This window comes from Petromyzon marinus, chromosome 20, assembly GCF_048934315.1.
Source record: "Petromyzon marinus isolate PM22_M1 ecotype Great Lakes invasive population chromosome 20, UKy_Petmar_22M1.pri1.0, whole genome shotgun sequence".
Classification (NCBI taxonomy): Eukaryota; Metazoa; Chordata; class Hyperoartia; order Petromyzontiformes; family Petromyzontidae; genus Petromyzon; species Petromyzon marinus.
The window spans coordinates 8589041-8596190 of NC_133686.1; the positions used below are offsets into that span (position 1 = coordinate 8589041).

General features: G+C 40.2%; 1 long non-coding RNA gene across 1 annotated transcript in view; it reads right to left on the minus strand.

Annotated features, from left to right (window-relative positions):
• Positions 1-6695, minus strand: part of LOC142925373 (uncharacterized) — a 31069-nt gene extending 24374 nt beyond the window's left edge. Inside the window, exon 1 of the long non-coding RNA XR_012942354.1 lies at positions 6534-6695. This is a non-coding gene — a long non-coding RNA (uncharacterized LOC142925373). The remainder of the gene's footprint in view (positions 1-6533) is intronic.
• Between the last annotated feature and the right edge of the window lie 455 nt (positions 6696-7150).

Consider the following 7150-nt stretch of genomic DNA (forward strand, 5'->3'; position numbering starts at 1 on the left):
TAATGTAACCCCACGGTGACGGTGCTGAAGAAGCCACTGTATTGCTAGAGATTAGAGTTTAGCATGTCAATGTGTTAATGTAACCCCACAGTGACGGGGCTGAAGAAGCCATTGTATTGCTTGAGATTAGAGATTAGCATGTCAATGTGTTAATGTAACCCCACAGTGGCGATGCTGAAGAAGCCATTGTATTGCTCGAGATTAGAGATATGCATGTCAATGTGAGACGGCTCCCGCAGCAGCGGCTGTGTTAATGAGAGACATTCTGCTATTAAACAATGAGCGTCACCGCCGCCACATCGAGGGAAAGGGAGCAGCGGCTATGTTAGTGAGACATTTAGCCTGTTAATGTAAAGACATTTAACAAGGTAATGTAACTCAGAGAGTTGGAAATAACTGCTAACATAGGCAGGTAGGATGGAAGCATCACAGCCAGCTATAACTTTACCTGGTTAATAACGTCCTTTCAATGATTGCTCAGTTTCTACCCATCTTCTCGGTTGACTAGAGGACGGACACCATCCAGGCATCCACTTTACGCCCATCCCTGTGGAAGAGGTACGTAGATGACACGTTTGTCATCTGGCCACATTGCCGACCGGCTCTAAACCAATTCCTCAACCACATCAATTCCACACACCCAGCCATCAAATTCACCATGGACGTAGAAAATGATGGTATGCTACCTTTCTTGGATATCCGAATAAAAAGAGACTAGATGGCTCAATGAGCCATTCTGTCTACAGGAAAGTAACCCATACTGACACCTACCTAAAACCTGATTCCCACCACCATCTATCCCAGAAGAATTCCCTCATCAAAACGCTACACCATAGAGCTCAATGTATCTCCGACCATGAACACCTAACCAGTGAACTCTAACACGTACACCAAGCTTACAAGGCGAATGGATATTCTGACTACACAATCCGCAAAGCCATCACCTCAACCATGAGGAAGGAGCCATCTGAGGATCCAATCAAAACCATTACCCTGCCATACATACCAGGGGTTACCAAAAAGATTTCCAAAATCACGAACAAACACAAGATCCAGAACCGATTTAACACAGTACATAAAATTTGTGATCTGATCCCATCTGTGAAAGAAAAGATTTCTGACATGCAATATCCCGGCGTCTACAAACTAAGTTGTATTGGCGGCAGCAGTTACATTGGGGAAACTAAGCAACATGTCTCAGACCGTGTCCGTGAACATAAGGCAGATTTTAAACATGGTAGGACCAACACTTCTTCTGTGGCTGATCATTATTTTAATGCGGCTGGCTCACACGAAATTGAATTCTCTAAGACGATGGTACTTTGCAAGCTGACTGGCTATCAACAAAGATTCGTTCATGAAGCCATCCATATATACAGACACAGAGACAATTTCAACCGAGAGGAAGTTATAGACTCAGCAATCATTGGAAATATGTCATCAACCACTTTGGGTCATGACTTGATTTGTGTTTTCTTGTCAACCTCCACCGTCAGCATTGTGGGTGTGTGGAGCGAGGTGCAATGCTTTGATTGGTGTAGACCTACTGCCGGTGTCGGAGCCCTCTCCTACATTAACATTAGCTGCCTCGCCCATTTCTAATCCTTTATAACCAACTTTCCCTCAAAGACCAACTTCCCTGTTCCTGATGGCGACCGCTTGTGTTGCGATCGAAACGTCGTGATATTTGTATTCACTTTAGTTATTTATTATTTTATTGTTATTATTTTTCCTATCTACGTAACTTTACCGAAAGAACCATAGAATATGAATTCCTGCAGTCACGAAATTTTTTAGTAAAAATTTAACAGTCTTTTAGTTTGCGCACACTTCATGGTCTCTGTAAAGTCGTAAATGCGAGCACAAAAAACATGTTTGAGAAGAGAGAATCGATTTTAGCACATCATCAAATCAAGCACCACTCTAATGGGTCCGACTTTGGAATTGGACAAGAAACAAACTTTGCTTGGGCTGCACAGTTACAGAATGTATACTTCATGCGATGCGCTGAGAGAGACGACCCCTTTGGAGTCATGTTTGGATGGCAGTAGGCCTCGTGTGCCTACTGCCATCAGGGATTTCTCAAACTAAAACATACAAATTTCTAAATAATAGGTTAACCTTACCATGTGGAATCTACTGTACATTCGTGATGAAATAAAAAAACAATTATCGCGTCCACAATGTTTGCTTTAGAATGGGGCCCTATTCCAGAGCTCACTGGAAACCGCTCACAGTTGGCAGATTTATTTTTTATTCCGTAATTTTAGTTAACCTGCTTTTCTTGAAGTTTTCCTAAAATATAGGTGCTAATTTTTGAGAAAGTAACAAAGATGATCTAATCTTTGTTTTTTTCGGTAAAGTCACGTATAAATAAGAAATAATAAAATAACATAATAGCATACGACATTTCGGTTGCAACACAAGCAGCCATCATCAGGTACAGAAGAGCTAAATTTAAGAGAGAGAGGAAACATATAACCCCAGATGTATACACAGACACCCAAGTAGGGGGAACTGACACTGACACAATAGGGGACACAGAGAGAGAAGCATACCAAACAGACAGAGTTTAGCAGAATTTGGAAACCATATAAAGCAACACAGACGGTCGGTCAAAACACAATTAACGCATAGCCTGGTTGATAACGTTATTTCAAAGATTGCTAAATTGCAAGTTAAGTATGAAATTTAAGATACAGACGGCACACACACAAAGATGACACTACAAGCCAATTTGCTTTCAGAGGTTTCTCCACGATTAAATGTGTTCCAGTATGGCGCAGTTTGCGAGTTTTTATGGCCAGGAATTGATAATTGCAAGTTTACTGGAAGGGCACGCCTTTACTGAACTTCTTTGGAGAGTAAATATTTTATTAAGTGCTGTACAGAAAGTTGCTGCTAATAATTAATTTGATTTGGTGTGGTATTTAATGGTTGCAGAAAATTAAACTTGGGTCAGCATTTAATGAAAAGTATTCGGACCTTTTGAACTATTATTTGAATCGAGTTGAAAAGTAAAGCGCCCAGCCCCAAAATTTGAGCGAGCGAGCAGTGACGCAGCAGTTTTTACAACGCGCGGGGAACTCGTGGCCTCAAGATTCGATCCCCAGCCATGCTCCAACACCCCCAAGCCACACGCACAGACCAACGTGGTGAAGCATGGTCAAGCATCCCCTGTGACTGGTGCAGCATGGGGAGACCGTCACCCAGCATGTGCATCTAAAATCGGCTTTAAATCATTATTCCTTTCGTGAAACTGTCTTACATTGACATTATTGATACTCGTAATGCATTTCTGTTTTTTTCTTATAGCTGCACTGTGGTTTTGTTTTGTTGCGTTTATATATGATCCGTACTCCGAGTTGTTTCGTTTATTTCATCCGACAATCTGTCTCAACAAACCAGACAAATTGCTCAACTTAAGCACAAATTCACGTCTGTGGAAGGTGAATGCATATCAATATACCTTTGGGCAGCAAGATAATAGCTAAAAATCATGAAAAAACAGACATTGATCGCTATTAACATTAACCTTCTGATTAAAGCAACAGCATGGTACATAACCAAGTGTTGCATACCTTTGGACTAAATTAATTGTCTTTTTAGGTACAAATACCATGAGCAAGTAATTCCACATTTTGTATCTCATTTATGAGGGTAGATATGGTGATTATGTTTTCACAAAGAGGCAGTTTCAATAAATTGGCATTGGCAATGAAAACAAACAGTTCTTGCTGTTAATAATTTAAATCCTGTAACAAGTCATTAAAATAATCTTTAAGCATACTCAGTGACTCACAGCAGTGCAATACAATGAAACCGTTTTACTTTCACGAATGGACGGCTTGGTAAGCAACACGGAAAACTTTCCCCAAAACGTGCGTGGCACCGTTTAAAGAAAACCACGGATGCTTTGAATTAGATAATACTTTCGTAAAAAAAAAAAAAATTCAGCCCGGGTAAATCTTGAAACTTGGGACTTGATTAAGTCTTCAGCAGAGCACGCCACACATTAGGGAATTACTCCGTTCAGGCGCCTCCCTGAACACCTTCCATCCACTCCTTTTATTTTCGCTTCTTCGTGTCTTCTAACAGGTCTCCCAAACGACCACATCATTTCCATGTGGTATTTGCTAGGCTCTTTTAAATTCATCCACCATTCCAAAATCAGATTGTGTGCTCTATGTTGGCCCTCACCATGATGGCCCTTCGCCAATGAGAGAGCCGAATGCGACATTTGAACTCACGAGCCGTTCGACCCTGATGAGTATATAGAAGTGTACTTCATAAAGAGTTCATACGTCAGCCTCCCTTATACTCTTAGCAAGCAAATCTTGGACAGTCCTATATTAAACGCGCTTGATCATCAAGTGCACCCAACTGTGATGCACAACATATGGGTGCCTTTATACCGTAGCCTCCAAAACAAATCACCACTACTTCCTTAACATTCTCATTTGGACATCCCACCAGTTGGAACATTGTCAGCACATGGTGGTTTACACGTATTGTCCAATAAACTGAAAAGAATAGAATTGCACGTACATGCTTATACAGCACACTGGCTCATTATTCCAATTTAGAGATAATCTAATTATGAAAAACACCTGCAAACGGTGTGGCAATTGAAATTAAATCCTTGATATGAATGTAATGCGAGTCGTTTAAATGTAATGCAACTCAAGGGGCCTAATTGAGAGTTGGGCAGCAGCGCAAAAATAACCCTTCTGTTTTGTGAGAACCCCAGCACGGTGTATTTTACACCAATACAGTGAAGCTATTGAACTCATGAAAGTGTGAAGCTCAGCATAGCAGAATTGTGGAATGTCAAAAGAGATGTGACTTGCCATTAGGGCTGTCCCTGATATAATTTCTCACGATAAAATGATATAATATGAATTTCTGCAATAGGACAATTATTGTAATGTCAGTTTTTTTACAACGATTTCAATATATATGGCATTTTATTGCTATTTGTCATTCGTTTTTTTACCAAGTCTGCATTAAATATTAACTATCATTTATTTAACTGCAATTGACATAAACAACCCTGCAATGTCTTATAATCATTGAAACTTTGCAATTTACAATACTGATATTTCAGTCAATTTAAAATGAATTGATAAATTCAATAACCAAAGAATGAAAATTATGAGGTCATAAGAACCTTTGTTGTCAATTACCTTGACAATTTTTTTTGAAAAGCACTCATATCATATTTGGCAACATCTGTAGAGGAGAGAAATACGCGGTGCGCACAGCTAAGCGGGTGCAACGGAGGGCAAACAGGTGTGCGCGTTGCAACATGAGGTTTGCACTGACAAACCGACAGTAGTTAAGGGTAAAGTCACGTAGAATAGAAATAAAATTATAAAAATAAAACAATAAAATAAAATTCTCACGACCTTTCGGCCACAACACAAGTAGCCTTCTTCAGGTGAAGGAACAGAACTGTCGGGACGACAGCGCTTCAATGAACACTGCTAAGCTTCGCAGCATCTTTTAAGCTGGGTGGGAGGAGCAGGGCGCCTTGACAAAGGAGTTTACATATCAACAGAATAATTTAGCATTGAAATAGCTGTGTTAAAGTGTTGGATTAGCAGGGTGTTAAAGTCAGAAATTAGCATGTAAGTGGGAGATTATCATGATTTTAACGTGAGGGATTAGCATGTAACTGGTCACGGAAGTAGCTATGTTAAAGTCAGAGTTTACATATCAACAGAGGCATTTAGTATATTGACGCTAAAGAACTGCAACTACCCAACTATCATACAATAAGCCGATGTGAAAGAACTAAGTATAAACTACATCAATATAATAAATGTACTCAATATATTATTCAATAAGTTGAGTTATTAACATAAAGTAACTGGGTATATACTACACTATATAATGAATACCGTATCGTAAACTGATAAAAAACTAAAATATAAACTACATCTATATTTTAGTTTTTTTATCAGTTTACTATATGGTATTCATTATATAGTGGTGTATACTAAAATATGAACTACATCTATATTTTAGTTTTACAATACCCCCCCCTCCGCCTCAAATCACTGCACCTGAAATGAGTTAAATGATGACGTCACCCTGCTGCTCTATTTAAGACCGGGAGCAAGTGAGCGCTTTACCAATCTGGCGAATAGCCCGATGAAGCTGGATGTAATTACCTGCGAAACGTCGTACTCAAACTGTAAATGTTGTGGATTCACTCTTCAACACACCGGTGGGCTAAAGTAATGAACTAATTGTCTTTTGTCAACGTGACACTTTTTTGCTGATTGGCCGTGTCGGGTGGTGGAGGGTTACGACACATTTATAAATAACGCGATCTAACCCAAAAAACTTTATTATTAATAATATTGGTCGCGAAAGCCTACGTGTTAAACCAAAAAAACGAATTGTTACACAGTGCTATTTTTGCCAGGAAATGACATATCATTAAAAGAATAAAATCAGTAACGATAATCACCACATCGCAATATTTTTCTAGATAGCCAATACGATTATCGGGGACCTTATCGTACCTGTCGTGGAAACCCGCCTGTAGTAAAGATATGTGCAATACAATCCCGTGCTGGCCTTGCCCGTGGTCTGGATTCCATGATCACGAAGCTTGGCCAGGGTTTCCCAAGCGCCAGACCCACCGCGACGCCGTGTCTTTCCGCGTTCATCGATGCACTCCTCTCCGTTTAAATACAAATGAATTCGCTGCACGCGCCAGACGATTGTTAAACACGTCCCACATGACGCGCTAAGAAATTAACGCTGTCCGCGTCACGTGGAACACGATCAACACACTGAGGTCTCAATATTAATGTAAATAGGCGCTATTGACTGCAGACAGCGTTAATTGCTTAGCACGTCACGTGGGACGTGTTTAACGATCATCGGGCGCGTGCAGCGTGGAGCAAATAAATTGGTAAACGCGTTAAGACGTAGCGAGGTCAGTATTGAACACTGGTTATTGGGAAATCCTGATCATAAGTCAAAACAGTGAGAGTTGAATGCTACAATTTCGATTGTAATGTAAACAATTCATTCAGCTGGTCATGCCCAGAGTGCCAACGAACGTGGCATTTGCCAAGCATTCTCAAGCGTACCGGCATAATCAGTTATTAGCGCACGCTTCTAAAATAGTTCA